Below are 9,701 nucleotides of genomic sequence, written 5' to 3'. Positions count from 1 at the left end.
GCAGGGCAAGCTGGAGACTGACGCCATTCACCTGGTCCTGTCCTCAGATGCAGCAGAATGTCTTCAAGTATTCGGGATCAGGACTGGTTCCCCAAGGCGAGGCCAGCTTCTCCCCGATGCTGAGCCCTGGGGGCTCCATGGTGCAGATGCCCGGCACCTCTCCAGCAAAGCTCTCTGCTCCAACAAACCCTGCCCACTTCTGGGTACCAGTCACCAGACATGAAGGCCTGGCAGCAGGGAGCAATGGGAAACAGCAATGTGTTCAGTCAAGCTGTCCTGAGCCAGCCTGCACCTGCACAATCAGCATTTTACAACAACATGAGCTTCACCGTGTCCATGGCAGGTGCAAACGCGAACCTTCAGAACATGAATCTAATGATGGTCCAGATGCAAATGAGCTCTCTGCAGATGCCGGGGATGAATACTGTGTGCTCTGAGCAGATGAATGATCCAGCACTGAGACACACAGGCCTCTACTGCAACCAGCTCTCATCCACTGACATTCTCACAACAGACACAGATGGAAACCAGGACAAGAGGACAGAAGAGTTCTTCTGTGGTGACTATGGACTAGAGGAGCTCTACAGGTGCAGCAGGTTCAGGTGTTTGCTGACGTCCAGTGTACAGTGAATTTGGTAGGCAGGGACCCTCACCTGAACCAGCCTGGTCCACTGGGAACTCAAAAGCCCACATAAGGACTACAGAACCCCCCAGGCCCAGCAGAAGAGCCTCCTCCAGCAGCTACTGACTGAATAAGCACTTTTAAAGGAATGTGAAATTTAAATAAGAGACATGCAGAGTTATATGAATATATTATATAGTTCTCTGGGATTTTTGATATCTCAATCTGCAACCATTCTTCTGGTTAAGGCATATGGAGAAAAAAGAAAAAAGAAAGAAAGAAAAAAATCTTTACGGAGTGAACAATTCACTAAAATCAGTCAGTGATATATAACACAGAGTAAAAAGAGCAACCGTAGTATAGCTGAATAGCATATTCTCCTAAGGATGTTATCATGACTCCTCATTTTAGGCAACCCATATACCCATTTTTTTTTAATCTGTAAGGTCCAACGCAAGAAAGAACAGATATTCTGTTTAAATGAAAATATGATTTCTTATGCCTCACGTATCTTTCAGTTGATACAGAAAGAAAATAGTGTCAGGTTGGGAGCTTGGCTCAGTGATTAAGAGCATTGGCTGTTTGTCTAGATGACCTAGGTTTGGTCTCCAGCTCTCATAGGATGGCCCAGAACTGCCTCTAACTTCCTGAATTTTCAAGGGTCTCGGAAATGACCTTCTGACGTCTATAGCTGATAGACATACATGGTGCGCACACACATTCATACAAAACACTTATGCTCAAAAAACAAAAATGCTAAAAATATTTTTAAAATCCTGACTGCAAAATATGCTACTGTAATGGTGACACAAAAGATGTGGGAGTAAACAAACCATCTGAGTTTAGGCCATGCCATATGAGATGGGATGCTCTGTACATGTTACAGCAAGGATAGAAAAGTACCCTGGCAATCAGAAGACAAGGAATACTACAGAGTCACACAGCCAGAGAAATCTCACACCACAGATTTGTTGGGAGGGGAAAACCCAGAGAGGTATGTGGAGAGAATATCTTCTGTGTGTATAGATCAGACACCTGTCAATTAAATTCTGTTGGCCGATAGTTTAGGCAGACTGTAGGAGGTGGGACATATCAGAAGCAGAAAGTATTTTGGGACAGTGCTGATTGGAAGATTCACCTGAGAATATGTGACAAGACAGGCCCATGGTATCTGAGCAAAGGTAACCAGACACACAGCAGAATATGAATTAGAATAAATGGGTTAATTTTTGTTATGATCAAGTCAGAAATTAGCCAAACTATATGACTAGAGTATATGCAAATATATTTTGAGTTTGAGTCTTATTCCTGGGAGCACGGGGCTGGGAGGAAGAACCAAACTTAACTTCTACTGGGCTGGCTGCCTGTGCTCAGATGAAAGCCAGCAACAAACTGAGTAGAAGACAGGGATATATACCTGTTCTTGGGGTTTGGCACAAATCTTTGAAGATGGGGATTGGTGGGATTTCAACATGTGTGCTTGGGCTACTCTGTAAGGATGGAGTATGGATGGGGAAGACTGAGGCTGGCCTGTAGGGCAGTTAGAGTGTTCTCTGCATGGAAATTGGCAGTTGGAGGTGCTCAGGGGAGGAGTTTTGCCACTCCTGTGCCTCAACGGATTTACACACATATCTGACACTGCTTGAGTGGCCAAGAACAGAAACTAGATATTCAAAACACTTAAATAATATCAATCCTACAGATCTAAAAATATATGCATATATAAATAAATGTAACACTTTAGTTGGTTCTTGTGATATTCTGATATACTCATAAATCAGTGCCTTATTTAGCCATCAGAGGAGGTTTTTCTTGTATCTGATGGGAACAAATACAAACAATCAGACATTATGAGATAGAGAGACAGAGATACATACAGAAAGACCAACAAACAGACAGACACACACAGAGGAGAGAGAGAGAGGGATAGAGAGAGAGAGAGAGAGAGAGAGAGAGAGAGAGAGAGAGAGCAGCACACCACTCTATATGAGATACTTCAATTAAATACCTCTCCTCAGAGTTCAGGAAATCCTGAAGTAGTAAAATAAGAATAAATAATATACTTTCCATAGGATAGACTAGACACAAGGAGAACAAAGCCTTCTAAGTCAACTGATCAAATCTTATTTGTATACACAGACAGTGAGGCAGCAAACATAGGGTGTACTGGGGTGTGCAAACAAGTCTTCCCCAAAACTTTCAGTTTAGTATTTTTATAGGACTCCTGAATGTGTAAAAATATGTCTCAGTTCCTTGTGTCTTCTCTTGAGCTCTTTCCTTCTGTCTGTTTGCTAAGTCTTACTTTGTTGAGCTTTTCTGTTTGGTAACTTAAGTTTCATTCTCAAATTAAATATACAGATCTAGAAGAGAACCCCCTTCCTGAAATTATCTGCTGGCCTCCAAACCTTTATCCCTTTAGTGATCCATATCAAACAAACAAGCCAATAAATACTAAGTATCTTAGATGAGAGGTAGAGATATGCTTTAGTGATTAAGAGCATGTACTGCTCTTGCAGAAGATCCAACTGTAGTTTCTAGTACCTCATAAGCTGGCTCACAACTATGAAAGGGGAAGGTAACATAAAGCAACATCTGAAATTTTCTTGTGACCTCCATATTTGCATGCTGTGTGCACATATCCACCCACTGTTCAGGTGACATTCCTTACTGTATATGAAGGTGCATCTCTGTATTTTCAATTGTTAAATCTGTAGTGACAAAGAGCTAAGTGATGGCAGGAGTTTGATGCTGTCATTTCTGAACCATCACTGTGTTTTAGATTTTAAATTTTGCTGATCTACAGCTGCTCAAAATATGAATGTCATTGCCTGGTGGCAATCCAATAGATATTCTTGCACTGCCTTACTGCTGATTGCTAATTACCAATATCTGACAGCCAATAGTCAGGTCAAAACTACTGGGGTTGACCAGGGCCTGAGACAGACAGAGGGGACAAAAGCAGATGCAGGAGTATGAAAAGATACTGATGGAAGCAGAAGATAGGGAATAGAGCTGTAAACAGTGAGAACCAAATGGGTAGGTAGATTGTTGTACAACTTGAAGTAAGTTGAAATGAGCTATCCCGTCAAAATGCCTACAGTTTTGACCTATACAGAAATCTATGTTTTATTTATGCTGTAAGCTGCTCTGTGAAAAGCCCTGCTTTCACCTATGCTCACAACAACACACACCTGCAAAACAGTATGTGATGCAGCTTCTTGGGTATATGGATGATTAAACTGATAGACAATTTCATGGTTTCCTAAATAGGGGAATCCAGAGAATCTTCCATCCCTCTTCCAAACACAATTGACCTTCCTGCCTGACAAGTGTAGCCCAGCCTTCTCACATCTTTCTCTTGCCCAAATACCCTTTGAGCCTTGGTAACGGGCTCTCAGGGCAGCAAAAGAGCCCCTGAGAACAAAATCTTTGATTTATTGGTTGTGCTGTATGCATAGAGGCAGAGAAGGCCCACACAGAACTAAGTACACATGTATGAATGCTCACATCTACAAGCATAATCTCTCACTCATGGAGACCCTCATCTCTGTACATACTCATGTATCACACACAATTGGAGAAACCTCCCGTGACAGAGAGGCACATGTAGACACATATACTGCAAAATGGTTGTTTACAATTGTATAGCCATTTTCTCTACTGTACACTTGAGAAACTGCCCTGAGCCGCCAAGAAACGGGACTTGTGTGTTAGTTCATGATAACTGTGGCATCCACTGTTTCCTCCTTTTCCTGGACTTCAAACAAAATGTGTGGGACCCTAAGAGTTGTCCAATCATGTTCTCTCTTTCAGATATCTCTGGATAAAATGGCTAAGGGTCCTGGAATGCCAACTGCAGGACCAGTGTGGTGGCCCGTCTTTCAGCCTGATACGTCTATCTAGAAAGCCATGTCACAGATGGAGATAGATGCATAGTGCTCTCACAATGCAGAGGGGAGAGGCACTCAACAGTAAGTGACAGGCATGACACTTCCCTCATTCATCTTAGAATCTCTGTCTCCTCAGGTGGCTCCATTCAGTCTGTGGAGAACTTCATCCCGCTGCTCCCTCTGAATCTCTCTTGACCATTTAAAGGTAAGTCAACTAAGAGATCACAGCAACAGAGCTTGTGAGCAATGAGTCTTTCTTGTCACCTGTGCCTTTGTGTAACCATTTAGTATCTTTTAGCTTATGGCAGCTATATTGGTGATGTGTGGAGTTTGGTTCTCCAGAACTTGAGCATGCTCTATCAGTAACTCTGGCCTAAATAGAACATCAACAGCACTGTCACTCAAAGCTCACTGAAGCTAAGGCAAGAAAATCATGTGGCCAGCCTGCCTTATATGGATATCCTACCTCAAAAATGCATGATTGTCATTCAGACAGGTCACTGTACCTGACACCTCATAGACTACAAATGCCTCTTACTATGCTAACAGGAAAATATCAGCAGCAAGGAGGATAAACTGCTCTTTAAGTGTGTTAATGAAATCACCTGAGAGGTTCTTTGCTTGTTGATGGAGAATCACCAACATATCAGCACAGCCCTTCTCTCCTCTCTAGAATTGGCTTTACTTGCGATCAGGTCTAACTATGTAATCCAAACTGCCTAGATGTCTTGGTGTACTTCTCTCTCTATCCCAAGAAGCAGGACTTGAGATGTAAGGCAGAATAGCATACTTTTTGTCTTCTGGGTGACTTATCTGATTACCTTGAACCTTAGTGAAAAAGAAAGGAAAGATATTAGCAACTTTCTACCTAAACTATCATGAAGTTCAGAACATTTGTTCCTTCTTCATTGCTGAATTTCCGCATCCCATGTTCCTTTAGGCACTGTTTAAATTTGGCATTTAACTCAGCCCAAAACATATATACGTAGTTTATCCCAGTCACACTAAACTCCTAGAGCAACTCCTGAGGGGCCTATGCTCAGGACGCTAAACAATAGGAAAATCGGCAAGATTTTCTATCTTTTATTATCTCCAACAGGTCCTCAACTTGTAGCCACAAGGTCTCCTCAGAAAACACATTCAGAGTCTACAACACAAATACTATTATTCTTTCTGATTCAAATCAAGGAGAGCTAATGGCTGAGTAGGAAGTCCATACACACCTGGCTAAAATATTCCATGTTCTCCTTCTCTTGCTGTCTTGGGATTTTCAGGGACTTTAAGCTTCCCCTAGAACTCCACACTCTCTACTTCCCCATGGGTTCTCTGCCTGATCCCCCACCCCACCTCCCCTTAGGTACATGCATCAAGACTGAGGAGACCCAGGCAGGCTCATGAGCCAGTACACGGTTACAGAGTTCTATGTTCATGGATTTCTATTTTTTTCAGAAGAATTTGTGCATGTGAATTTTTGGTCTATATGTAGGTGTATATGAATTCATTATTAGAGCCAAGGTCACCCAAGGAAATTAGAAATTGAGTACAGAACTTATGTGCAAACATATAGGTGCTGAGATCAAATAAGTTCTGATTGAATGAGATGTTTTTTGAGTACTGAGCCATGTCTGGAGCCTCACCCCCTGTCTATAAATTAATTTCTACTCCACAGAGCATTGGAGATCAGAATACTTTGTGTCCTCCTCATGTTTTGATCTAGGAACATTTACAAGTGATGACCTGGCCCCTCAGCCTAGTCCTGTACTTATAGTACCACCTCACTTACAACTCTGCTCTGGCTAGCAGCAAGTCGGTCTGGAGATTGGGTTGTGTCTATGTGTACAGGGCCAGCTGTGATATGAAAAAACATAATCTGTGTCTTCACTTAGACCAACAAGCAAGGAGTGGTGAGAATAATAGGGAAGGATCTAATAGATGTGAAGAAAAAGTGTGTGTCTGGGACAGATGTGGAATGGAATGTAAGCATTGCAACAAGGACACTTAGAGATTCACTTTCTGTACTCATCCAGGCACAGACATGCAAAGGGCCAGTGGTAAGAAAACCTTGAGGGGAGGCCCGGGCCCCACCCTGGCCAGAAGCAGCCTGTGCAGCAGTAGCTCCTGCTAGCAGAGGGGATCTGCAGGGAGGGCGAGAGCAGAGCAGGAAGTGGACCTTGTGCTGCCTTCCAAGCTCCTTCCAAGCTCCCTTCCTGTTCAGGGACGCGGATAGTGACCGCTGAGCCCTTGGACTGGCCAGAGCTCGGGGCGCAGGGCTCAGGAACGTGGTGCTGCGTGCCCAGGCGCTCTAAGGCTTTAAGTCGGAGAACCCTGTTGAGATCTCACTGCAGGAGCAGGAGGTGTCGAGCTAGTGCAGCGAGCAGGACATGGAGGGCTGGCTCGAAGGGATCAGCAGCCTCGGCCACTGCGGTCTCCTCCCGTCCTCCTCCATACAGGTGATCTGCATGCCCGAGCCTGGCCCACCGGCAGACTGCGGCCAGGGAGCTCCTCCCGCTCTGCCAACGCGCCGCCCGGCGGCTTTGAGCCTCTGCCTGCTGCGCTGCCTGCTGCCTTCCAGCTGCTGGCAGCTGGCATCGCCAGCTTCCTTCCAGCAGGGGCGCCCTACAGCCGTCTCCCCAGCAGCTCCTCTGTGGTCACCAGGCCAGCCTAGGCAGGGATGATGACTGGGATGACGAGTGGGACGACAGCTCCACGGTGGCCGACTAGCCAGGCGCGCTGGGCAGCGGCGCGTACCCAGACCTCGCAGACTCAGCAGCGGCGGGTGGCAGCGCGGCCAGCGGGTACCTGTGTCCACATGCTCGGACCTGTCGCTGGGCTCACGCGGCGTCTTGGAGCCCCCGCCTCAGCAAGTGTCTGGAGCCAGAGCTCCGCCTCCGTGAGCCTCAACCTCAATCTTTCTCCACCTCTGTCAGGTGGGGCCTGGAGGCCTTGGTGCTGAGAGAGAGGCATCAGACTTCGTGAAGGATGGGGACAAGCTGTGCATGGTGCTGGGTCCCTACGGCCCGAGTGGCAGGAGAGCCCCTACCCTTTCCAGTGCGCCATCTACGACCCCACCTAGCAGACCAAGTTCAAGGGCTGAAGAGTTGCATCTCTCACAAGCTGGTGCCCATGCATACCCAGGTGCCCGTGCACAGGTGCTATCAGCACTTGGACTGGCTGTATGCACACCTGGCAGAGAAATTTCCCGTCATCTCGGTGCCCCATCTGCCCGAGAAGCAGGCCACCAGGCGCTTCGAGGGGGACTTCATCTCCAAGCGCAGGAAGGGTCTGATCTACTGGATGAACCACATGGCCAGCCACCCTGTGCTGGTGCAGTGCCATGTCTTCCAGCATTTCCTGAGCTGTCCCAGCAGCATTGATGAGAAGGCCTGGAAACAGGGTAAGCAGAAGGCTGAGAAGGATGAGATGGTGGCTCCAACTTCTTCCTCACTCTGAGCACACCACCTGTCGCAGCCCTGGACCTGCAGGAGGTGGAGAGCAAGATCTACTGCTTCAAATCCTTCCCCAAGGTGGATGACAACGCGCTGCAGCTCAACCACACTGCCAACGAGTTCGCGCGCGCCCGCAAGCAGGTGTCTGGCTTCAAGAAGGAGCATCAGAAGGTGGGCCAGTCCTTCCTGGGCCGCAGCTAAGCCTTTGAGCTGCATCAGCAGGCCTTCTCCGCGGGTCTGAACCAGGCCATTGCTTTCCCTGGAGACGCCTATGACGCCATCAGCCAACTCTTCGCTGAGCAGCCCAGGCAGGCCATGGACCTGGTCATGGACTGTTAGCACTGTATCAGGGGCACCTGGCCAACTTCCCAGACATCATCCATGTTCAGAAAGGAGCTCTTACCAAAGGAAAGGAGAGTTGGCTACACAGGGAAGAAGGGAAGATGGAGGTCATAAAGCTGATGTCATTCCAGACCGCTGTAACACTATCTCCTTTACCACATTGGCCGAGATTCATCACTTCCATCAAATTAGAGTAAGAGACTTTAAATCACAGATGCAGCAGTTTTTACAACAACAAATAATATTTTCCCAAAAAGTGACCAAGAAGTGGGAAATCCATTTTGTGGAGGAATAAATAGATAACAATTCCTGATATGGTTAGTCTATTATGAGATTCAAATTAGATATAAAAATACCTTTTCTGTGGAGCCTGGAAGTGAGAATCTTTCAATAGAATTTAAATTTTATTTTGCCTTCTTCATATTAAACATCAAATTGGTGACTATAGTTGGTAGACAAACTACTGAGGTCTGAGGCTCATTTAGTAGTCAGACTGATGGACAATTGTGATGTCAATTATCTAAGGCTCATGTCATTTGACACACTGACACATACATTGCCTTTTCTTAGACTTAGTGGCTTCAAAAATATTTTTTGTAATTGTTTGAAAAATTGTAAGGAATAACGTATTTTCACAAACAGATAGATAGATAGATACATAGACAGATAGATAGATAACCACAATAATATATGTGCAACAATATGAGAAATATTTGTCTAAGGCATTAGGATATATATACAACTCCAAAGGTTCTCAGTTTCTAGTTTTTTAAACCTATTCAAAGTGAATGTGAAAAGGACAGCATGTAGATTTCATCAGCACTGTGAACCTTAGAGTCTAATGCATGAAAAAAATCACAGGAATCTTTGAAGCCTATAGAAGAAGACACACACTTATTAGGATTCAATAAAGTTTATGTAGCTAATTTATGTTGAGGTCAAGGGAATAACCAGGTTCTCCTAAAAATTAAATCTAATTAGTTCTCAGGGAGTCCATATATTCTAAAATCCCAAGATTTGCCCAGCTCAAGATAGATTACATATGGATTCCTGGTGGTTAGAATCAAACAAACTAAAAAGATCAAAACCAAAAATAGTATTTAATAAAAAGTAATCTTGTTCAGAGATTAGAGTCATTTCCCTTGCCTACGGGAAAAGAAAATGGCACTCCATTGACTAGTAACTCCTATCAGGATTGTTAATAGCCACACTAACCCTTACTTTTACCTGAACAGGAAGTAAAGTAATTGTTATTCATTTTCCTTAGATTTCCATTCCTTCCCAAACATCTCCATCAGATTCTGCACTAAGATAACTCCCAAAATGTTATAGAAGCACCCTTTGCTTTATGAAGGCAGTGTTTCTCTCACTCCCCCAGGTATGTCCAATATTCTACCTTGA

The 9,701-nt window shown here is 44.9% G+C and overlaps 1 pseudogene; it reads left to right on the top strand.

Annotated features, from left to right (window-relative positions):
* Positions 1–219: 219 nt before the first annotated feature.
* On the top strand, positions 220–8,595 carry LOC127668503 (sorting nexin-18-like; annotated as a pseudogene).
* Positions 8,596–9,701: the final 1,106 nt, after the last annotated feature.

The sequence above is a fragment of the Apodemus sylvaticus genome, chromosome 18 (assembly GCF_947179515.1).
Source record: "Apodemus sylvaticus chromosome 18, mApoSyl1.1, whole genome shotgun sequence".
Taxonomy (NCBI): Eukaryota; Metazoa; Chordata; class Mammalia; order Rodentia; family Muridae; genus Apodemus; species Apodemus sylvaticus.
The sequence above is the reverse complement of the archived record's forward strand: the minus strand, read 5'-3'. Positions and strand labels throughout refer to the sequence as shown.